A 25,200-nucleotide genomic window follows, 5' to 3' on the forward strand; every position below is an offset into this window, starting at 1 on the left:
AACATGGATGGAACTGGAAAGCATTATGCTGAGTGAAATAAGCCAGGTGTTGAAGGACAAATACCATATGATCTCACCTCTAACAGGAAGCTAAACAACAAAACAAACAAGCAAGCAAAATATAACCAAAGACACTGAAATAGAGAACAGGCTGACAGTGACCAGAGGGGAGAGGGGAGGGAATTTCAGGGGAAATAAGGGAGGGATTTAGAGGAACCTATATAAAGGATACATGGACAACAACTGAGAAGGGTGGAAATGGGAGGGAGGGGGGAGGATGGGGGGTGGGATGGGATGGGATGGGAGTAATAGACAGAAAACTGTACTTGAAAAATAATTAAATAAATAAAAAAAGAAAATACAAAGATCTTTATGTGAGACAAATTTAAATAACTGAAACTCACTCTGTAGAGTTGTAAAAGAAGTTAGTGCACGTGGCATTTAGAAGTGGGTCAAGCATGCATGGATTTTATATTAAAAATTTTCATGCTACCAGTGACTAGGTTGTGACCAGGGATTTTGTCCTCTGCCTGTTTATAGGTTTCACATCTGTTTTTCGGTTGAGAAACTTTATTGATGGAAGTGCAGAGTCATTGAGTCTATGATGGCCCTCTCCAATTTCATTGTATTGTGATGGTTTATTTAATTTCTCCAATTTGTAGGGAATATTTTGAATCTTATTTCTATATCATGGGCTGTATATCCTCACATCCAACATTGTACCATATGATATTAATGAGAAACATCCCCAACGCCTTCCTTTAAGTCACTGACACCTATTTTAAAATGATACTTGCTCCCTGCAGAACAGTACCAGGGAATTTGGGGTTGTTTTTCTTTTGGGTTGTTCTGTCAACAAGTATCTGAAGGATAGCTTACTGAGTGGTTACCTCACATAGTGCTATAGACTGACCGAGCATCTCAGCAGAATAAATTAGTTTTGTTTCCATATGCAAACCGACCAGAGTGAAGCCCACACCCTTGCCACTTCCCCGCAGGGCTCTCACAGTGCTTGCACCGTATTCCCCAGCCCTAACCCCTCCAGCACCAGGTCCCAAACAACTAGGGGCAGCCCCTCCCCCCAAAGACTGCTGAAATTACTCAAGCTAGACAATCTAAACCTGCTTACCCTGCCACACCCATTTCTTCCCACAGAAACCGCAAGGAGGGCTCTGGTCCCCATTTCCCCCAACTCCCTCTCTGTGGGCTGACCCAGTGCTTCCCAGTGTGGCCCCCACGGCATGGCGTGCCCCCTCCTCTTGGGTACAGAGAGTAACAAATGACTTAGTGGTGATTATTGTCTCCTGATCTTCCAGCCTCACTTTAGCTAAATAATAATAAAACCTACATTACAAAAAAATAGCAATTAAATTTGACATTAACTTTTCTTTTCCCCTTCAACAAGATGTGCCTTTTCACAGGACAAATTCAAGCTCTTAGTTCAGGGGTAAAAAAGTCCAATTCTACATGTCAGATCATTTGAAATATATACATTTGAGATATATACAGGGCTGGACAAAAGTAGGTTTACCATTGTGAGTACATGAAACAGTTTATTCTTGTATTGCTATTTATTAATCATTGCATTATCTTCCATGTGAACAACTGTAAACCAACTTTTGCTGTCCCCTGTCTATTACACATATTTTCCACAGAGATTACGTGGATTTTGTCTCTACAGTATCTTAAGTTTTTTCTTCCCCCTATATTCTTTTGTCCTATAATCTCTTTTAAAAATATTTTTGTGTCTTCTTTAAGGACTTTCTTTAGGGAGATTTTGATTATGTAAACTGTCTTGGTGGCCTCTCCTTCCTCTCTGGGAAGTTGTTTATGGAATGCACTCTTTTTATTTCTGTGCTTTCATTCCCCTCTCCTCCGCCTGGTAGTGGTGGGGGACGCTGCTCAGATCTCACGCTGGCTCTTTTCTGATTGTTTTCGCCAGACCGCCTCTCATCCACAATCTGCTGAAGATGTCCGTAACAAATTCGGGTATGCTCCACGGGACACACTCTCATCAAAACCGTCGTTTCTTCTGTCTTTGGGGCAGATCTCCCTACAGCATCCATGATGCCAGCGTCCTCACAACTGATGTCAGTGTATTAACTTTTGAGCTGGTGACCGTTGCTTGCCTTCCCACCTTCCTGAGGTCAAGCATCCCCGAGACTGAAAGCTAGGCTGAACATCACAAAACTGTGCTGCAGCAGCGTTGCCTTCCTCAGCACTCCCTTGGCCATCCTCAGATGCTGCCTGTTCCCATGTCTGCATTCCTTCTCTGAACTAAACACACAAAGAATACTGGCCTCAGTGACTGGGAGATCGGGGGAATCTTCAACCTCCCTGCTGTCTAAAAGGGAACATTTTGGTTCCTCCCAACAACATCACTTGCCTCATCGTTAACAATATTCAAAAAATCCTCCTCCCAGTGTTGGGATGTAGTCATTTCCTTGCTTCCATTAAAGTTGGTTTATTTTCTCCCTTTTTCCTCATTTTGTTTTTCTCCCCAAGGAATTCAAGCCAGAGAGAAAGGAGGAAATTCCCTGTTCTCTGTTTTCTTTAACCATATCTTTTTTATTAGGCAGGAGGATTTTGTAAAGGCAATTAGAGGAAGATTCATTTTCAGTAAGTAGTGTTAATGTTGCTGAGTGAATGACTTATCCTAAAAGCTGACACATACATGACCTAAAATAACAAAAGTGATTTCTACATGCAGGCAGCATGACTTTAGTAGGATTTTTTTTATCTCATTTGATTTTTACAACAACCTTGTGAATCAGGTAAATCAAGAGTTATTACCTACACACTATAAATGAATAAACTAAGCCCGATAGCAAATATGTAGGTTGCTCTAGTGAGGATTAAAATACTAATAATTCACATTCTAGTGCCATTTCTTCTAAATATCTCTGCTTCAGAATTTACAATATGCACTAAATGCAGGACAGCATTTATTATTAACAAATACTTGACTTCTAAGGGAAATAAAAGAGCAGAATCATTGCATCTTAATTAGGATTCTTCTGGATAAAAGTGACAAAATCCCAATTGAAACCAGCTGAAAATAGATGTAATAGACTGAATAATGCCTCCCCTGTTACACATCTTACATAACACATCTCCCATGTTATGTAAGATCACATACTGGACCTGCCAATATGTGATCTTACACTGCAAAGGGGACTTTGAAGATGTGACTAAGGATCCAGACATGGGGAAATTATCCTGGAGTAAGTGGGTGGGCTCCATACGTCACAGTGATCCTCAAACGAAGGGTGCAGGAGGGCTCAAGTTGGAGAAGGGGACGTGACACTGGAGACAGAAAGAAAGAGATCTGAAGGTGCCACATGACTAACTTTGAAGATGGAGGCCATGATGCAGGCAGCCTCCAGACACTGGAAAAGGCAAGAAAATGGATTCTCCCTCAGGCCTATCAGAGTGAATGCAGCTCTGTTGAAATTTAAGCCTTTTAAGACTAACTTTAGACTTTGACCTCCAAAACTGTAAGATAATAAATTTGTGTTGTTTCAAGCCACTCAGCTTGTTACAGCAGAAACAGGGAACAAATACAGTAAGGAATATTCCAGTGCTCACCCCTGGGAAGCCCAAGGCCTGGAGAAGGCACGGGGCATAGCTAGATCTCTTAGATATCCAAACATCTACTTCACTTCCACGACCATCTCTGTGTAGCTGGGAGGTGCTCCTGGTGCCTCTAGGCTCTGTCAGTCCCTTTAAGACAATAGATGGCTCTTTTTGTGCCCACCCACATATCAATCAGTGTGTCCTGGGATGACATGTCCTGATTTACCCACTTGAGATCAGGCACCCACAGGGATAGCCCCCCTGATAGACAGCCCCACATAGCTCACATAAGGACTCCCATAAGGAAAAATTTCAGTAGACTTGCCTCCTTAGCATCCATACACACATAGATACATACTCTTCTCCTATATATAATATAAGAAAAATCCCAAATAAAATAATGCAATTTTCCCACATGCATCTAAAAGCACACTGATCCCACCAAGGTCTGGCCCATGGACTGCTCCAGCTCCCAGTTCGGGACCTTTGGCTGGTGTACATTCCTTTTAATGAGATCCAGAAGTGGTAGTTAAACACCTACAGCCAAATGACCATCTTACCTCCGACACATCCAATACACACTTGTGATGGGAAACCAAGTCACCACAGGGAACACTCCCATGAACAACAGGGAGAAAGGAAAAACAGTGCAGTGAGCTCTCTGTCTCATGGCTTACGACACCTGGGGACAGTGGGCATGGGCAAAGTCGCCCCCACTCTGGCCCTGCTCTCAGGGACCATGGCTCTTGGCCTGGTTCTGATCATACATGAAAGGAACTAAGCTCCATCATTTTTACCTTTCACATCTTATTAAAATACCACAATACCCAATGGTGGGCATTAGGATGGGATTAATTCCAGATGGCCAGAGAATCAAATTTACTGGACATTGCTTTTGCTGAAATATAGTGGTTTTTTTCTTTCTTGGATTTGTGATAGAGCAATGCCATTCAGGATGGATGGGCTTATTTATAACCACAACACACTCCTTAGCAGCCAACATCATAGCAACTTGCTTAGTGTCTGTTTTTATCAATTGAATTCAAAGATGAGTCTGTTAGGGGAATTTGCAAGAGTGATACAATGGAGTGTAGCAAAAGGTAACTCATTTAGAGGAAACCTAGGTGAAAATCACACAGCAGGGTTTTTTGTCCCTTTCAAACAATCCTATTGAGCCACGAGGAAATGTTTAAAGATAATGAGAAATCACTCTGGCACGTGACAGGAACTTCCAAAGGAGATAAACTATAACATACCTCAAATATTTTGGAATTGTTGTTCATACATGTGCAAGTAATTCTCATAAAATTTCATGATGAGTTGCAAGTTTTATAACATTAGATAGACATGCTATTTATATTAGGCTCACTTCTTAAAACTCAAAACTCTTGTTAAAATTGATGTGGTTTTTAGAGTTACTACATATTCGTCTGTCCTATTTTATGTCTTAATCTCTCTTTTCCTTACATTGTACGTGGGGATCAATTTCAGATCGTTTAAAGGAACAAAGATGAAATTATTGTGTAGTCATTAAGAATCTGTGCTAATGACATCAGCACTTTTCATAATTATCAAAATGTTTCTTTAATCTTTGAATACATTTATCCTTCATAGTTCTGAATGGAAGACAGTAAAGTTCAAACAAAGGAGTAACTGCAGTCAAATGAAAAAGACTGGAGAGTGTCTGTGTGTCTTCTCTCGTGCATGCAGTCACCAGGTAATCTCAAAACATGTTTTAGTCCTGCTGCCCAGGCATGTTCTTTAACCGTTCACACATTTGACCAAAGTGCTTAAGAACTGAGAATATACTGCAAATGAAAATATCACCAAAGTATGAAATTATCAGATGCTATTTCTATTTCACCGACGCATGGCATCCACTGTATGTTGTGGTGATAGAACACTCAGGCCGTTTTATGATATGAGACAAAATGTAATAGAGCTTCTGGCCATCCGCCAAGTAAAATACCTCTGACGAACATCAGCAAGGACAGGTTTCTGGATTTCATACAGTTAATCATTTGAGTCCCAACCAAAGATAATAATCTATTAATTGGCCCTTCACTTTGAGGGGCTAACATAAAATTATTTTGTTAAATCCAGAAAGGTTACAAAAATATATTCTCGTTTGCCCTGCTTTTTAAAAAACAAACAACAAATATTCTGCATTTTTTACGCTACTGAGGCCCTTCCAGCTTCAGCACTTACCTAGAAAACACATTTTGGACCAGAGGGCCCCCTGGGACAGCACTCACCATAGGCCACACCTCTCACCCTCAGGACCCCTTTCCGGGACCATCGTTGACCTGTGAGTCAGAGAAAGAGGTGGGTTACTCAGTTCAAAGCCATCACTGTATGAGAAAACAGACACATTTTTGGCTGTGCATGTATTCGGTGTGTCAGTCTAGCACACAAACACCATTCATGGTTTTGTGTTTAGGATTTGGACCTTGGAAAATTTACTATTTGCCCCATGAAGGACTCCTGCGAGTCCCCATTGTTTCCATCCCATGACACAGACTTCCCCTAGCCTGGGCACAAAGAGAGACAAGCTGGGCCATAGCCACATGAGTCACAACAGCACACAGTTGCATTTTCTTGCCTGATGTTACAAAATAGAAAAAGAATTAAAAACGGGATGTGTTTAGAGAAGAACAGACTGAAGCATTTTGCATCTAGGCAAATTATGCTTTGTTTTCACAGGATTCTCTGGAGCCTACTCCCTACAAACGAGGAAGGTAGCATTTCCTAAAAATAAGCATTGCTTCTGAGATTCTTCTGCTGAAGTAAAGTACAAAATGCTCCGGCCCCTTCTCCAGGCCATTCATCCTCTTACTGAGTTCTGAGAGGTTATCTGCAAGGAAAGAGCACAGAAGACAGCCGCGTTCCTTCTCCCAGGTGTAGCCTCCTTCCCTACTCACAAAGCTGAACTGTGTACATTCCCACAAGCCCTCACACAAGAAAGATGTATGGGCTCTGTGTACTGTTAATGCATCCAAGGAAGAGTCGAAAGAGATGGACAAAGAGGAAATGCACACCTAAACCTATAAAGACAGGTGGATTTCCCAAGTAGAACACTATTATGAAGGTAGAAATGTTAAGACTGGAAGTAGAAGTTAGGGAACCCCAACCAGGGTAGAAAAGAGGAAAAAGTCACAGCTCCCCCCTGTGGAATTTTAACTCCATGCAGCACACTGTCCTACACACTTTGCGTGTGTTAAATCATTCAAGCCTCATAACAGGCCATGTGGTTAGATCATGTTTTTAATCCCCAGTTTACAGGTAAGGAAACTGAAGAACAGAGTGTTAAGTAACTTATATAAGGTCACAGAGCTACCAGATGGTGGAGGCCAGACCTGACTGGAGGCAACCAGACCCTGAAGCTCCAAATTTTGGCCTGCACCCTATCCTCTCTACTTCTGCAGTACAAGAGATGGCATCAGGCTCTGCTTCTTTATACCCTTTACATTTAGGTTGAGGCTAGAAAGGAAGGTTTTCCTATGTCTACATCCTACTTAAATGTGCCACAACTGAGCAGCCGCTCAAAGAAAAACCTGAAGTTCTCTTGAGGAATTATTTCATGCCACCTTCCATCAGCAAGAAGCACTGGTAAATATGAAACAGGGGCATTGATTTCGCTCTGTGGGATCTGGGCGCAGTTTCCTGTAGCATATGTTTTTCCCATTTGGAGCCCTAAAATATTTCTTTCAAATCACTGACTGTGCTCTAATTCCATGTGGGTATCCATAAATGGTGTGATACTGAATGGTTTAATTTGGGGGGAAATGAGTTTTGAGATTCTACAATAACAGGACATTTGATTAGGTACTAAAACAGGTTGACTTCAAGGGGAGACAGATGTTCATGAAGTAAACACAAAACAAAGTAAATTTTAACAGAAAAATAATTTTCATTTTTAGAAGTGTGGCATTATGTACGGTAATTTAAAAGTTCTCGTTGAAAACTTTCAATAATATTAACATTGAAATCTAGAACATAGTTTTCCCTTATATTTAAAAAAACTATTTTAATCTACATAAAACTACTTTTACCATGTCAAATATCTCCTGGAAAATATCACCTATATCACCCTTCCCAGCATCTAAACATTCCTATTTAAGCAGACTCCAACATTACATTGAGTCTTTATGTTTACCCTATTTTTTTGCATAAAAGTTAATTTACATTTGATCTCTCCAATGACATTATATTCTCATTAAAGGCAGTGCCTACATCCAGAAAAAGCAGGCATTCAACAAAGATTTAACAATTAGACTGATTAATGGAAACCACCTCTATGAATAATGCTACACCAAAATATTCTACAGAAGTTCACAAAATTCTGCTATGATGTACAGGCCAGATGAAGGATAATAGCACTTCCAAATTCGCCATGCAATGGTATATAATTAAATGTATTTTAGTGCTATCGAAATATGCTCTTCTATGTGTATAACTGAGAGATTGCTCCAGTAAAGAAAGGAGAATAGTATATCTCCATTGGTAAAAGTATCATAGTTACAGGTAAAATATTACCTATAATTTTTACAGAAATGGTATTCAACATAATGACAGTAATTCTCATACTTTGAAAGGGGTTTGTGATGACTGTGAGTACTGTATCAGTTTTCTATCTATCCCAAAACACAGTAAGCTGGACAGCTCTGCTGCTTGCGCCTCTCTTCCTCCCGGGACCAGTGCCCTAGCCTGGGCATATTCTTCTCATGGCAGTATCAGAGGCACAGCAAGGAGGAATATACAAGGCCTGTTGTATGTGCCTGCCCACGTTTGAATGGGCAGTCACTTCCAGCTGCTTCTTTGGGTTACACGCAGAATCCAGAGTCAAGGAATGTGGAAAAAAATGAGAGATCTATGTCTCTACCTACAAGTATATCGATAGATACAGTATGTGGGAGGAACTGCTAAGTCTTTCTTTTTTTTTTTTAAAGATTTTATTTATTTATCTTTAGAGCGGAAAGAAAGGAGAGAAAGAGAGAAATATCAATGCATGGTTGCCTCTCGTGAGTCCCCTGCTGGGAACTGGCCTGCAACCCAGGCATGCGCCCTGACTGGGAATCGAACCGCGATTGTGTGGTTCACAGGCCCACGCTCAATCCACTGAGCTACACCAGCCAGGGCAGGAACTGCTAAGTCTCTTGACCAGGGGATGTATGGATTCTGGGACAAGTGAGGAAGAGGACAGATGATACTTACATTTCTCATTCTGGGTGCTCTGCCCTATCAAAATGCATGCTCACTTTGACTACTTTATTTCTGAGAGCAAACTAACAACAGAAAGTAATCCTACTATAAACTGAATGGGTGAATTCAGCAGATTTTATGGAGTCTTAAGTCTTTAAATGGGAGTACATTGGATTTCTTTCCATTTCTGCTACTGAACAAATCAAAAAGCTGTCTATATTAAATGTCATTCAAAGAATAACTTCAAATTCCTCATATCTCTTAAATAAATGTAAGGTGTGTTTTGCAGAAGAAAATTCTAAAACACAAAAGACCTAATTAAAGAGTCTGTTATTAGTAGATGGGGGGGAAATCAGTTGCTTGAATTTTATTGGAAGAAGATACAAATCATTTGGTTGTACCTTAATCTAGAATACAAATTAATATTTTTGTAGCAATATTGGTTTATTTTTAAAAGATAACAGCTAAATATGTCACAAGACTCAGCCTACCTACCCTCTAAAAAATTCAGCAGCAAACACCATAGTATATGACAGCCAAATAAACATGGCCTAATATTGCTTTTACATAGGTATTCAACTGATTATGTTTAACCCCTGTTTGCCTATAGTAGCTTAGTGTTCTTAATGACTCATTTTAGCTAAAAATTTTTAAGGTGGTATTAATAAAAATGAGCATGAGTGGCTATATTATCTGTATTACTGGAAGTGCCTTCAAGCTCATATATCAGATAATCTCTCTCCATGTGTAGGACTTTGGGCTGGAACAGACCAGACTAGTTGAATGAAAATGGACACATTATGGTCTCCAGAGACCCCCAAGTTGAAATAAAAATATTCACAGCAGACCTCTTCCATGGCCCCAGCATGGCAGAGGCATGCTAATTGGTCATGCCATAGCAACTAGCGTCATAAAAGTACACCGAAGTTATTCTTTTAATGACTAAGTTTGTAAATTGTACATACATACTCATTGCTAAAAATTGCATCGAGAATCTGTTTTATGGCAAACTTGTTGTTTCATATTGGGATTACAGAATGAATCAGTATGATCCCTGTTTTCTAGTGTCTGAGAGAGGGCTGAATTAGTGATCTCTTGAAACATAAAACATAACTCCAAGACCATTTTTCTAATAGCATTACACATCCTCCTCAACTGCAGGGACTAGTTTTGCCCATGCTTCTGCATGAAAGCAGTTTATAGGAAGCAGTTGCCATGTGCGCTGAACACATTCTAGGCAGTACTTCAGACCCTCTAGCCTTCATTGGTCTTCTACCCCAACTGCTATTGTGGCCACCATCTCTGCATGAGCTCTGGCCGGCACCTCTGTGCCTGGACCTTCCCTGTGCACTTGTCTAGGAGAACCAACAGGATGCATGAATCTATACATACTCGTACATCACCAGAAACACAAGACCTCACAAGGTGAAGCTTCAAATAATCAGAGATGGTATCCAATCCATTAATTCTTCCTCCTCAACCCTAAAGGTGTTTGCAAGATAATTTATTTAGCTACCTGGGCGCTTGTTACCATGATCTGGCAACCAGCCACACTCAATAAACTTTGTAGCTTTGGCATGAAAACATATCCTCACCTGGGTCTCCCTCCTTCTTTACTTTGCTCCCTTCTCACTCACTGATGTTCCCCTTGGCAATAGCAAATACCCTCTGGCCCCTCTGCTCCAGGCTCTGCAGTCTGGGGAACCCAGAAGAGGATGCAGTAAAAGAGCAAACTGTCGTGGATCGTGCAGAAACAGGATGAGCAAGAAACAAAAGAGAAGAAAATAAGCAAGAAATGAAATTCTGTTTTGAGAGATGAAATAGTAGGAAAGAGAAACTTAATCCAGGTGAAGGAGTTGAGAGGAACTATTTTTAATCACTCTGACCAGTGATAAGACTCTGAAGAGCCAGTCTTCTTCTTCGTTTGACATTTCCTCTGCTGTAAATCTATTTTACCGAAAGGCTCTGGAAAAACAAAATGCATTAGAGAGTTAAGGTAATGGTTCTCCTCCCAAATGTCTACTGTTCCCTTTGATTACAGCGGTTACTGCCCGCAGTCCTGGGAGCGCCGCATCACTCCAATAGCAAATGGGTAGATCAGTGTCTCTCTCCAGAGATAAATGAAGCAACAATGTGGTAAAAAGCTCTTGGTTTCAGGAGGTGAACAGTTGGATCTTTAATTACAAAGGACTAAAATCCATTACAACACAACGGGGAGTGTGTTTAATTTGCAGAAAGAGAAAAATTGCGGTGGGTTTTTTCTAGTTGTTGTTACTTAAATGACCTTAATATAAAAACCCAACAGTCCCCACTTCTGAAGGGCGACAACAGCCTCTATTCTGAACACTCAGGTTGGAGGGACTAGGAATTGCTTCCTCCTCAAAACTGAATGAGAAAAAGATGACATTGCTTCCTCCTCAAAACTGAATGAGAAAAAAGAATCTTACTGCTATCTACCTGATTTACTATCCTGAATTCAGCTTTATGGTTCAGTGAAGTACTCTACCCTTTGACTTGTTAGTACAAAGACAGCTACATTAGAGAACAAGTGGGCATTTTATTGTATGCAATTTGTGGGTTTTAACTTTGCTCTCTTTTAAAAATATGCCACATCTCTGTTTTGTTTTTGAGAGCAATACGCTTTTATCTTATTCAAGTAGTTTTCAGAGTCCCCTTCCTTATTAGCAACACAAAGAACGCTCTGAAAATATCTTATTCTCTTTATTCCAGTTTGGAAGACATCTCTGTAGAAAGTCTGTAAATCTCATGAAAACCTTTGCCTCAGCAAGGTCTTGCCCCTTAGCTGAACAAACAGAAACATGCTCTTCGTGAGCTCCCTGTTCAAAAACACCATTAAACAACTTGGGAGGAATCCAAAAATGGTATTTTCACGAGATCTTCTTCCTTCACGAGATCATTGCAAGGTAGGAACAATCATTTTGAACTCATGCTGTTTCCTTCCACAGGGCAAGTGGAGAGACATCAATTAATTTAACAATCAGCCGATGCCAACTCCTCATTCCCTCTTCCCCCGGAAAAAGGAGTTTAAAAAGCTTAGTAATATGGGGCCAAAGGCTTGACCCCTGCTGCCCTGTCCTCCTGGGTACAGACTGCTCCCAGAGCGCGCCCATCCTGCTCTATTCGAGCTCCTGGCGGTTTCATTTCAACTTGCTCCAAGGAGGAGCCCAAACCCCCTCTGATTTTCTTTGTCTGCAAAGAGTTCTCTGTAGAATTACACCTCTTTCGAGGAAATTCTGATCAATTCAAATGTGCTCAAATTTATTTCATGGACAAATCTAAAAACTACTTTTAAATGATGATTCCAAAACATGCCCTTTTTTGTTAAAAATATTCCAAGAAATATTGAATTTGCCTACTTTGTTTAGAATTTATAATTCTAATAAAATACAAATACAAATACAGATACTAGTACAAATACTAATAAAATACAAAATAAAGTATTTAAACTCCAAACTGCCAAAGTCCACAGAATTTACGGGTGTGTTTCTAAAGAAGAGGAAGAACATATAAAAACCTTAGACAACTATTCATAGCAGTTCTACTTGGGCTAGCCAAAGACTGAAAACAAGCTACATGCATTTTAATGGATAAATGGTTAGATAAATTGTGGTACATCCTTGTTTGGAGCTACAATGACATATAGAAAGGTTGAATCCTTTCTTTACCTATTAGACTGAAGTTTCATTCAAATTTACAAGGCAGAGTTATCTCTACTTTCTCATGGCATGACCTAGAAATATGCACCAGGCTTTTATTTTCAGAAATGTTAAAATGAGAGAGGTAAGTCATTGTAAGTCTACAATTTATCTCATGGAACTACCTAGAACACTGCTGAGGGTTGTAAAGCAGATTATTTTAATCACAAGAATTTGAGCTTTTAAGAACATTTATTTTCATTTTGAGTGCCAAAAATCCTGTTTCTGAAACTCAAGTAAAGCAGACTTTTCTGCTCAATAGCCCACCCAATATGATGTACTGGTTCTTTAATATTCAAAATAATCATTGAATTAGATGTAACAACTTCTTTCATCTAGTTGTGGCAATTACTCCTAATTAACTCGAAAGAGGGACACAACTAGTCCCAGGTCAATTGTCATGATTTATGTACTTTGATTACTTCATGGGAGAGGTACTCTGCTAACAGCATTCACTCTGATCTAATTTCAAATAATAAGATACAAAGGAGAGACAATCTAGTCAACATTATAAACAGATAAATAGACCTATTAAAAGTTTAGGAATAAGACTAAAATTCTAATCTTAGTGGGCTAGTTTAGGTGACCAACATTTTTAAAAGACTACTTAATTCTACTTTCTATTTAACTCCAATTAAAATTATTTTTCTTTGAAATCAAATATTAATAAACAAGAACAGAAAGAATGAGGAAAAGAACCACATATACATGTCATTTGGGGATGTGAAAAAAGAAAACATGTATTATTTGCCCACCATTAATGAGTCATTCTAGATAACACTCTCAATTTTGTGATAAAACATTCCCTACTCTTCTTGTCCAGTTCATTTCTGTTTCAATCACTAAATTCTTTCTGTGTTTAATATTTGTGTCTCTGGAATTGTTATTGCTCCAACTTGCAACATTCACTTTCTCCAGCGTGGATCTTAGGGTTTCCATCTTATTATTCATCTTGGTCAGTTTCCTTTTAGCCGATGATTATTTTCCCTACCAGTCCATCCAGGCGGAACACCGCCAGTGAGGCTCACCGCATCCCTTTGTCGACTGACAGACAGAGGGACCTGCAACTCTCATTTCAAAACCTGCAGTTTACAAAATCTGATGCATCTTTGAGTAGACACAAAGATAAATACCTCAAAATCATGTTAATTAGTCTCATCTCATCTTTACTTTTGACAAAAATATGTATTTCAACCCTGGTTGCTTGTGACAAATTTACCTGAGAATGCTATAGATGTATGAGTGCATCCAATATGGTGGCCAAATGTGGATACTGGGGGCTTGAAATGTGGCTAGTCCAAATTAACATGTACCTCTGACCTAAAATATGAGATAGATTTCAGAGACTTAGCATAACAAAATGGCTCACAGCTCATTAATTTCTTTTATTCATTATAATCTGAAATGATAATAACTATAAAATCTCTGTTGCTTAAATACTTGAACATAGCTCTAGTCTACCTTCTACCTACTATAAACCCTCTTCCCACTGAAGCGCATTCTCCACTACTGCCCACTGGAGTTACTGCCAGGATAATTCACTGTTTGCCTAGATTCCTAGATTTCTCATTCTCTTAAAATGTCCAGCCAATGATGTGAGCCTTGCCCAAAACCAAACTCACCAAATATTTAAGAGTAAATGACACTTCCAAGGGCACAGAATTTATATCACTTCCAGTAATAATTTTCTTAGCTTAAAAACCATCCAGCAACACAGTTCCCCAGCCAGCTGAAAAAACAGGTTTAATATAGGCATATTTTAATTTCCTGTTTTTGTCAGTTTGGGTTTTTTTTCAATGTAGTTATTCATTTCATTGAATTGCATTTATACCAGAAACTTGTCCATATAGTCCTTTGTTAGCCTTTTAATATCTGTAGATTCCATAGTAGTATCATTCTTGCATTTTTGATACTGCTAACTTTTTCTTAAATCAGTCTTGCTGGAGTTTCAATTTTATTTCTTTTTTTTTTTAATCCTCACCTGAGGACATGTTTCCATTTCTTTCAGAGAGAAAGGGAGAGAAACAGAAAGAAACGTGGATGTGAGAGAGAAGCATCAACCAGTTGCCTCCCATACGCACCCCAACCTGTAATCAAAAGTGCCACCTAGGTATGTGCCCTGACCAGGAACCAAACTGGCAACCTTTCAGTGCACAGGATGACGCTCCAGCCACGCAACCAGAGCAGCTGGAGTTTCAATTTTTATTAGTTATTTTAAGAGTAACTTTTTAAATTTGTTGATTTTCTGTATTTGCTTATCTAGTTTGAACTTTTCCTAGACACTTTTATTTACTTTTTTATAAGTAAATATTTTAACACAAAATAGAACTGTAATTAGTTTTTCTTCTGCTTTATTTTTTTAATTTTGTGCTTTTTCTTTTTTACTTTTATTTATTTATTTATTTATATTTTATTGATTATGTCATTACAGTTGTCCCATTCCTCCCCCTTCATTCCCCTCCACCCTGCATACCCTCTCCCACTCACCTTCCCCCTTAGTTCATGTTCATCTGTCATAAGTTCTTTAGATTCTACATTTCCCACACTACTCTTGCCCTCCCCCCTATTTTCTACCTACCGTCTGTGCTACTTATTCTCTGTACCTTCTCCCCCCCTCTCCTCCTCCCACTCCCTTGTTGATAACCCTCCATATGATCTCCATTTCTGTGACTCCGCTCCTGATCTAGCTGTCTGCTTAGTTTACTTTTGTTTTAGGTGTGGTTGTTAATAATTGTGAGTTTGCTTTCCATTCACTGTTCATATTGTTATCTTCTTTTTCTTAGATAAGTCCCTTCAACATTTCATATAGTAAGGGCTTGGTGATGATGAACTCCTTGAATTTGTCCTTATCTGAGAAGCACTTTATCTGCCCTTCCATTCTAAATGAAATCTTTGCTGGATAGAGCAATCTTGGATCTAGGTCCTTGCCTTTCATAACTTGGAATACTTCTTTCCAGCCCCTTCTTGCCTGCAAGGTCTCTTTTGAGAAATTCGCTGACAGTCTGATGGAAAGTTCTTTGTAGGTGACTGTCCCCTTATCTCTTGCTGTGTCTAGAATTCTCTCCTACATTTTTATCTTGGGTAATGTAATAATGATGTGCCTTGGTGTGTTCCTTCTTGGGTCCAACTTCTTTGGGACTCTCTGAGCTTCCTGGACGTCCTGGAAGTGTATTTCCTTTGCCACATTAGGAAAGTTCTTTTTTTTTATTTGCTTAAATAAGTTTTCCACTTGTCGCTCTTCTTCTTTCCCTTCTGGTACCCCTATAATTCAGATGTTGGAACGTTTAAAGATGTCCTGGAAGTTCTTAAGCCTCTCTTCATTTTTTTGAATTCTTGTTTCTTCATTCTTTTCTGTTTGGTTATTTCTTTCTTCTTTCTGGTCCACTACATTGATTTGAGTCCCAGTTTCCTTTCCATCACTATTGGTTCCCTGTGCATTTCTCTTCATTTCACTTAGTTTAGCCTTCATTTATTCCTCTAATTTGTGACTAAAATCAACCAGTTCTGTGAGCATCCTGATCACCAGTATTTTGAACTGTGCATCTGATAGGTTGGCCATCTCTTGGCCGCTTAGAAGTATTGGCTCTGGGGCTTTGAGCTGTTCTTCTGCTTGAGCCATAATATTTTGGTCTGTTTGTGCCTGTTATGTATGAGGGGTGGAGCCTTAGGTGTTCACCAGGGCGGGGCAACTCAGTTGCTGGGTTGTGATGCTTATGTGGAGGTGGGGTCAGAGAAGGAGCAATGGTGCTTGTTACGCTTTCTCTTAGATTTCAGTCCCCTCTGCTGCTTCCCACAAGCAAATTGGGCCCTTCTGGGTGGGTAGGCTTATATACGTTCTAGGACTGTGGGTCTCTACAACAAACTCTCCTGTGAGGCTGGGAGCCTCTCCTGGCACCTGAACCCCCACAAGTTTTTCCAATCCGTGATTTTAGGCTTTATTTCCCATCACCAGGGTCCTGGGTTGCGCAGTCTGTCTCACTGTCCATTTTTTGCCTGGTTTATCTGTGCACAAATGTGTGTCCTCAGTCAGCCAGCCGCCTTGCACGTCTCACTAGGTTTGCTCATTTCCCCCTGCACCTGGGTCTAACAACCACCGCCTCTTCTTGCCGGGACCCCTCTCTACCAGCTGCCCACTTTGCCCCTCTTACCAGTCTGGATGAATGATTCATTGCTGTCGGACTTCAGTACAGTTCAATTTTCTATCTGTCCTGGTTGTGTTTTTGTTTCTAAATCTTTGTTCTCCTTAAATTTGGTTGTGTGAGGTGGCACAGTGTCTCCACTTACACCTCCATCTTGGCTGGAAGTCTCTTTTTCCGTTTTTTTTTTATTGTTGTTCAAGTACAGTTGTCTCCATTTTCCCCTGCCACTCCTCTGACCCCAGCCATCTCCACTTCCCACCCTCGATCCTAACCCTCTTTTAGATTCTTTATGTGGAAACCGAGATAACTGATTTTAGACAACTTAATAACATAAATATTATAATTTTTCTACAAACCCTGCTTTAGGTTCATCATACAAAATAGGATACTGCTCTACGTGTCATAAATTTTTTAATACTTTGGTGAAAAATTCAATTAATTGTTGAATGAAATACTTCCACTAGAGGATCATTGATCTGAAATTAGAGAGCTCTTAACTGTTTTGTTTTATTTGGTGAAAGTTGTGGTCAAGCAAAATTAATTTTAAGGTTTTTTTCATTCATGAATGGAAAAGCTCCAAGAACCTCATAGAAAGAAAAGCATGAAGTCCAGTAAATATACTCTTTTTCAAGACATCATAAAATAAATTGATATCAAATTCCCTATTTTTATTTTGTTTTAGGGTTTCATTTATAATTTTGTAAGTATGCACGTTTTCTGTAATACACTTTTAGAAATTATATATTAAAAAGAGCTGTCATTTTGAAAAACTCCATGTACATACAATGTTTCCAAATAACAGAATTTTTAAGTTTAGAATGTTCCCTAAAGAAAAAGATTTTATGTATTCTTGTACATTTTCTTTCTTTATGGAAAAGATACTTAAATTGATATTGTTTTTTTACTTTCAGACATTCATGCACTTATGCATAATCATACATTCTGAATCTGAAAAACATAAACTAAAATCCTGCCTGTAACCATATAGTATTGTTTTTTATAGTTTCTTTCTTTTAGTTTATGCTGTGATCTCTATTTCAACTAAAATCAAAATCCATTAACAGTTTACTATCTATATTATTTTCTTATTCACTGCTACAATTTATAGCACAGCCAAATTTTCTTTATTAGCCTCACCTTGAGTCTATCTACAAAGGATATAAATAATAAAGAGAAGGAAAGAGTACTGACCTGCATTAGCTCTATTCTCCTTTAGGTGCCATGTATAGTACTTTTTACATAATGATTCAAATTCCTTAAAATTATTATTTTTACTGTTTTGCTAATGATGAGACTGACACTCAGAGTTGAAAGAGGATTTGCTTAAGGTGATACAGTTAATAAATGGTAGGACTGGAAGTGTTTAATCAATATTTAATATTGTTTTACCAATAGTTTTCCCAATCTTTATAAAAACCCTTCTTTCCTAAAGTACTTTCTCTGTTTTGTGTATCCTTACCAACTAAGACAAGTTTGATTTTCACTTTTAGGTTCTACAACAAATACTTCTGGTGCATAAATGTGTTAATTTTTCAATATAAATAATCTAAACCCTCTGTCCTAGACATTAATATTTATATTCTCTTCCCTCTCATTGCCCATCCTTGATTCCAAAACTTCAATTTAGTTCATCTTTGTCAACTCCTTCCATATCCTTTTTGGTCTTTCCCCACTCAAGGATTCAAAGATCAGTAGTAATCAATAAAAAAGTCCAAAATAGGATCTGGCAGGCGAGCCAAGTTCCCTGCATCCCTCCCATGCCCAGCCGCTATCTGCCACCAGCAATGGGAGAGGCACTTACCATCAGGCTAGAGAATTGATGTGGGGATGTAGAACTAGAGAAATGACTCGATTTTTAATTAATTAAAAACTTTAAGAGGACAAGAAATAAATGAACACAACTAATCGTGCAAGTAGGGAATTCAGTTCAAGATGTTTACTCATATACCATGTGGCAATTCATTATTTAACTTCTATGCAAATAAACATGAAAACCTTCATGAAATGGATGGTTACCTAGAAAATATAATTACAAATGTAATCTTTAATAGCATAATGAAGCCACAAGTGACACCATCAAAAATATATACTCTGAACAAATTAGCAAGTATATAATAAATGGAAAAAACTACCAAACCATTCCTACTTAAAAGAAAAAAAAGGCCCCAAAAAACCAACTGATAATTTCATGATTTTGTGACTTGTATAAGTCACTTAATAAAATCTATCTATTCTAAATCTTGAAAGCAAAAATATTCTGATGATGACTGAGGTAAGGGAAATTTAAAATAAGTCTGAAATTAGACTACACAAATGAATGTGATAAATAATATTAAACTAAAATAATAATAAAATAAAGTGATAGGTAAATTATATCTCTCATTTATTTCTCCATTAATAAAATAACTATTGTCCAATTAAATAGATAGTCAGGGTAATACCCTCTAGCTCACATCACAGTTTAATGTGCAGTGGCTGGCTATCCCTCCTCCTCCCAAATGGCTTCTCAGAAACCCAGTCTTCTTTCCTGTGTGCCCACCTTAAAGGACACAGGCAGTAGAGGCAGGAGAAGGGAAGAGTTTGCATGGGAGCACACAAACAAGCTCAGGGCCAACACCTAGAAAATGAATCCATTACTCTCGTGACAGCCACTGTCTAAAACTAGTCCCATGACCCCAATCTACCTGCAAGGGAGATTGGGACATGTTGCTCTTCCCACATGTCTAGAAACATGAAGTGTGATTGGAAAATGTCCTGTCGGTTTCTTCCAGTCTGCATTTGTCATATCCAAATACACACTTAACTCTTCCTCACAAGCACTACAAACACTCATGTTCTCTTCAAACAAGGTTACCATAAAGCCATCCAATCCTTGGATTCAGCTCCTGTCCAGGTGATGCATGGTCTTTTCCTGCTCTTAAAACAGCCAATTCTTCCTGAGCTCATATTTTCCTAGCAAGACTTAACCAATATGCATTACTAAGGTTTTGGTTTTGTTTTTTCCAAGCCCTTCCCCTAGAGGTCATTAGGAACATGGTCTACCTTCCAAGTATTCCACAGAACCAATTATTTTACCTATCAACTTTTTGGTACTATGCCATCCCATGACTAAGCAATGTTACAAGAAATAAAAATAAATGAAAAACCATAATGTTCTTGGCATTCATGGATAAGGGTGCTGTTAATGGTGAATCACTATATAACACGATGATCTTTTCATGATGAATTCCTCCCCAGTGGCAATATTAATAGTTGTGTTTCTCTTATCACCTAGTTGTTTTTGTCATAAAGGCAGTGTGAATCATTCCCATCCCTGCCTTTGGTACTGTATAAAATCAGGTAAGTCTGTGGTAAACTTTCTAAAATGTAAATTTAAAACTTAGAAAATACACAGAGCTTCAGAGAATGAGTTTAGCGATTAATCTCCCTAGCTAGTTTCAACCTTTTTTCTACCTATATTTTTCCATTGTTCCTTGTTTTTAAAGTAGATATTGTTTAGTTATAGATTTGATCAGTTTTATAACCTCTTAGCATCAAGGATGCAATACAAAAGCAAGCAAGCAAATATAGGAAAATAAGGATTAAAGTTCACTGTATCTATAGTTTGTTTATGAGATTCCATATACAAGTGAAATCACATGGTACTTGTCTTTGTCAACTGGGTTATTTTACTTAGCATACAAACTGACAGCTGTCAGAGAGGGAGAGGGTTAGGGGGCTGGGTGAAAAAGGTGAAAGAATTAATAAAAAACAAACAAACAACAAAAAAACCTCACAGACACAGACAATGGTACAGTGATTACCAGAGGGATATGCCAGTGGGCAGGTAGAAGAGGGTGGGGGGGATAAACTGTGATGGAAAGAGACTTGAATTGGGGTGGTAAACACACAATACAATGTATAGATGATGCATTATAGAACTATATACCTGAAAGCTACATAATTTTATTAACCATCACCCCAATAAACTTTTTAAAATGTAAAGAAAGATAATTTAAATTCACTGTGATTTGTAGAATCTCCTGGTTTTGAGCCTCTTTCTCCCTGAAATGCTTCAGTAACAGAATATGAGGAAGTATGGAGAGTAACGGCTCTGAAACCTTGATTGGTTTTTAAAGTAATAGAGATCTATTATCTGGACTAATATTCTTCTTTAAAAAATTGACCTGCGATACAGAGGATGCCAGTTGAGTTGTTTTTGCTTTGCTGATGATTGACAAGGGAAGCCAATAGGTCTCTCACTTGCTCTCTGGAAGGGACAGCAGAACAGCTGCTCACACACAGATTAATGGTCCATATATTCCAGTCTCTTGTTGCTGACCAGATGATAAGGCATATAATTGTCCTTAACAATTGGACATAATTTATTCCTGCCTTAGATGGCTGTTACCTTCAGCAATTTAAGCATAGTGACTGATGGGCCCTGTTATGTTATACTAGCAATTTAGCTGAATTGCCATTCCTATTCATAGTATACAGCATGTCTACACATTGCCAGGAAATTGCATACCAGCTTGCTTTGGCCCAGAAAATATTCTTCTATTCTCATAGAATTCTGGCAAATATCATAAAATAAATACCTACCCATTTTGATGGAATATCCCTTTACTCTAGAGTTATGGTACATTTACATATCCCTTTGTTTTAGAGTCTATCTTTTTTAAATATATAATTTCTATTACATTTTTTCTATGACCATTTAGTCTCTTTATACTTCCCTTCCCTCAGCAATCACCACCCTGTAGTCCATGTCCATTTTTACTGGCAGAAAGTTGCCAATCCACAAGCATTTGACATGCAAGTTCAACAGTCTAAGAAAGTGATGTCAGGAAAAGCACAACTATGTGGAGGCACAGAATGTACCACCTGTAACACTCAACCCTGGAAGTGTTTCAGTGGACCACATACCCTGGATTTCCATTCTGTTACACAAGGGAGCAATGGGGCTCTTCTTCCAAGGGGAATAATAAAATGTTCCTGTTGGGATGTATTATTTCCACTTCTTGAAAAATGAGGTAGGCAGAGGTAGAGGGATGGTTGCACAGGAAGACATGGTTTGTGAGAGGTACTAAACCGGCCTCCTCCACAAAAAGAACATGCACCATCGCCACAGCTGTGAGTTCTCTGGATGGCTCACGATGGGGGCCGCATCAGGCCCTTTCTCCCCACCTTGTGAATGACTTCTAAAGCATTCCAAAGAGCTGGCCTGTCTCTTAGATTTCAGAAAATCACCAAGATTATATTTTTGTCATATAGGTTAGCTCTTAACTATTGTTCTTAACTTCTCACAGGAATTAATTCTACAAATAAAATATAATTCAAGAAAAAATAATCTGAGTTTTGAATGCAATATCTTTCAAATTTTCTACCCCTTTTACCATTAGTAATGAACAATTTTTAAAAAGCAATTTTTACCATTTCAATAAACAGATATCTTTTCATAACCATAGTCATTATTTAACTTGTAATCCAGGAAGTTTTTTAATTGATCCTTCTAATAATAGTGATTCTTCTTTAAGTCACATGGCAAAGATGGTAAGTGGTCTACACGGTATCACAAGACCTCCTGTTTTCATTACCTTAACAAGCACCTACTCTACTTTATAATTATTCTTAAGAAGGTTTTCCATTATTTAAGCAGCAGTACTCCTGCAGAAATGTAAGAGTAATAACACATTAACATCAGGCTATTAATCACATATGTAGCCTAATCATGTGTATGTATGCATGTATGTATAATGTGCATGTGTGTACACATACATATATATGACTAATAGATGTGGCTATATGGAGAGAAAATAAACAATTTTCCTAGTACTCATTAATGTTCTAAATAACTTTTCCAGTTTTTCTTTTCTTTGTTTAGCTTTTTAAAACATCTTTATTGAAATATCATTTAAATGCCATTAAACATCACCAATTTTGAGTGTGCAATTCAATTACTTCTCTTTAATTTACAGAGTTGTGAAACCATCACCACAATGCAGATTTAGAACATTTCCAATTACTTTTCTTTAATTTACAGAGTTGTGAAACCATCACCACAATGCAGATTTAGAACATTTCCATCACCTAGAGAGATTCCTCACACGTATTTATACTCAATCCCTGCTTTCATCCCAGCCCAGGTGGCCATTAATCTTGTCTACATAGATTTGTCTTTTCTAGACATTCCATATAAGTGGAATTACACAATTATCTTTTTAAAATAAGTTGTAAGTTATTATAATATTTTGAGGTTCATTTGTCTTTTAGTAGGTATCAATAGGCCGTTCATTTTTATGACTAAGTAATATCCCATTAGATAGATGGATGGATGGATAGATAGATAGATAGATAGATAGATAGATAGATAGATAGATAGAAATAGGGTTATATCATTCTGCTTATCCATTCCTCAGCCCATGGAGATTTTGCATGTTCTCACCTTTTGTCTATTATAAATAATGCTACCATGAATATTCACAAACAATTCTTTAGTAAAGATACATTTTCATTTCTATTGGGTAAATACCTGGGATAGAATTTCTAGGTTGTATGATAGATTCATATTTAACTTTCTAAAAACCAAAAAAAGCTGCCACACTATTTTCCAAAGTAGCTGCATCATTCTACATTTCCGCCAGTGATGTTTGAGGTTTCCATTTTTCTCCACATGCTTGCCAATTCTTGTATTATTATCTTTTTTGATATAGCCATTCAATTTAATGGAAAATGTTATTCCACTGTGGTTTTAATTTTCAATTTCCTAATGGCTAATGATGTTGAACATGTTTCATGTGTTTATAAGCCATTTGTATATCTTCTTTGGTGAAATGTCTGTTCATATATTTTGCCCACTTTAACAGTTTATTGAAATGTTATTTACATAAGCTATAGTTCATCCATTAAAAGTGTACACTCAATGGTTTTGAGTATCTGTACAGAGCCGTGCAATCTCCACAGCAGTCCAATTCAAAACCATTTCATCATCCCCCAAAGAAAGCTTGTATCCACATGGAACAGGATGACAGTTGTCAGAGGGGAGAGGGCAGGGAGGACTGGATGAAAGAAGGGGAAGGGATTAGCCAAAGAGCATGCGTGCATGGACCCTAGACACAAACAACAGTGGGGTGATGTCCAGAGGGAAGGGAGAATGGGGGCAGGGTAGAGATGGGCAAAAGGTAGAGGTGGCAGGAAATGGGGATACCTGTAATAGTGTCAACAATAAAAATAAAGTTTAAAAAAATCTTGTATCCATTAATAGTCACTCCCCATTACCCTCTCCTCCAATTTTTAAATTGAGTTGTTTGCTTTTTTGATTGTTGAGTTGTAAGAGTGCTTTAGATATTCTTCATACAAATTATTTACCATATATAATGCATAAATATTTTATCCCAGTCTGTTGTCTTTTTATTCCTTACAGATGTCTTTTGATGCACAAATTCTTTTAATTTTGAAGTCTGATTTAGTCACTTATTACTGTATGGATTGTGCTTTTGATATCACACCCGAGAACTCTTTGCCTAATACAAGGTCACAAAGATTATTAAAATGCTTGGCTTTATAAAGAAAACTATTATGCTATTCTTGTGAAAAAAATTTAATCTCATAGAGTTAACTAACTTCCTTAGGGTTTACATATTAATAACTGCACTGGTACATTTGCCCTTTCATTTTTAGAAATGCATTAATAGGGACTCTCTTACCTTAAACTTGCTTTAATAAATATTTATTGAATGTTCAATATTTAAAATGAAGCCTGAGAATCTAAACTTGTTATCTACCTAGCAGCATCAGATAGAAGGCAAGTAGTTGATACAATTAGTTCATCTTCAAAAGAAAAAGAATACTTTTCTGTAAACCTTTGCAGTTATGTGACTGAATACCAGAATAACTAACAATAAGGGGGGAGGGAAGCACTTAATTAATTTTTTATCCTCACCAGAGGACCCTTTTTGCTTTAGAGAGATAGAAAGGGAGAGAGAGAGAAACATCGATGCAAGAGAGAAGCACCCATTGGTTGTGTTCCAGATGCACTGGACTGGGGATCAAACACACCCTGACTGGGGACGAAGTCTCAACCTAGCTGTGTGCCCTGACTGGACACTGAACCTGCAACCCTTCGGTTACGGTTACGGGACAGCACCCCAACAAACTTAGCCACACTGGCCAGGGCACACTTGATTGCTTTTTATGAAACAGATATCTACTAGGAAATTTATAGGTTTTGTAATATTAGCACATTAGTTTCTTTTGAATTAACATGTTTTGCATTGTTTTGTAATTCTGAAATAGTTTATTAGAAAAACTTCTAACAGCAATTAAATAATAGATACCACATAAAATTGGTATGTTGCATGTGAGAAAAAAAGGTGACAAATTCTGTCACTCATTTTCCTTTCTAGCCTCTGAAGCAGGTGGTAATAGTAGTTTCTTCTCTTCATAATTGTAGAGAAAGTTAAGTAAAAATAGAAAACATAGCAACAAGAAGCATAGCCAAAACGCTTCTAATGGTCTCTTTTACATCTTTAAAGAAATCTGTTTTACATTAATGATTTTTCACTGTGTCATACTGGCTTTGCATC

Source organism: Sturnira hondurensis, unplaced genomic scaffold (genome assembly GCF_014824575.4).
Source record: "Sturnira hondurensis isolate 20B ecotype Veracruz unplaced genomic scaffold, ASM1482457v3 Scaffold0014745, whole genome shotgun sequence".
Lineage (NCBI taxonomy): Eukaryota > Metazoa > Chordata > Mammalia > Chiroptera > Phyllostomidae > Sturnira > Sturnira hondurensis.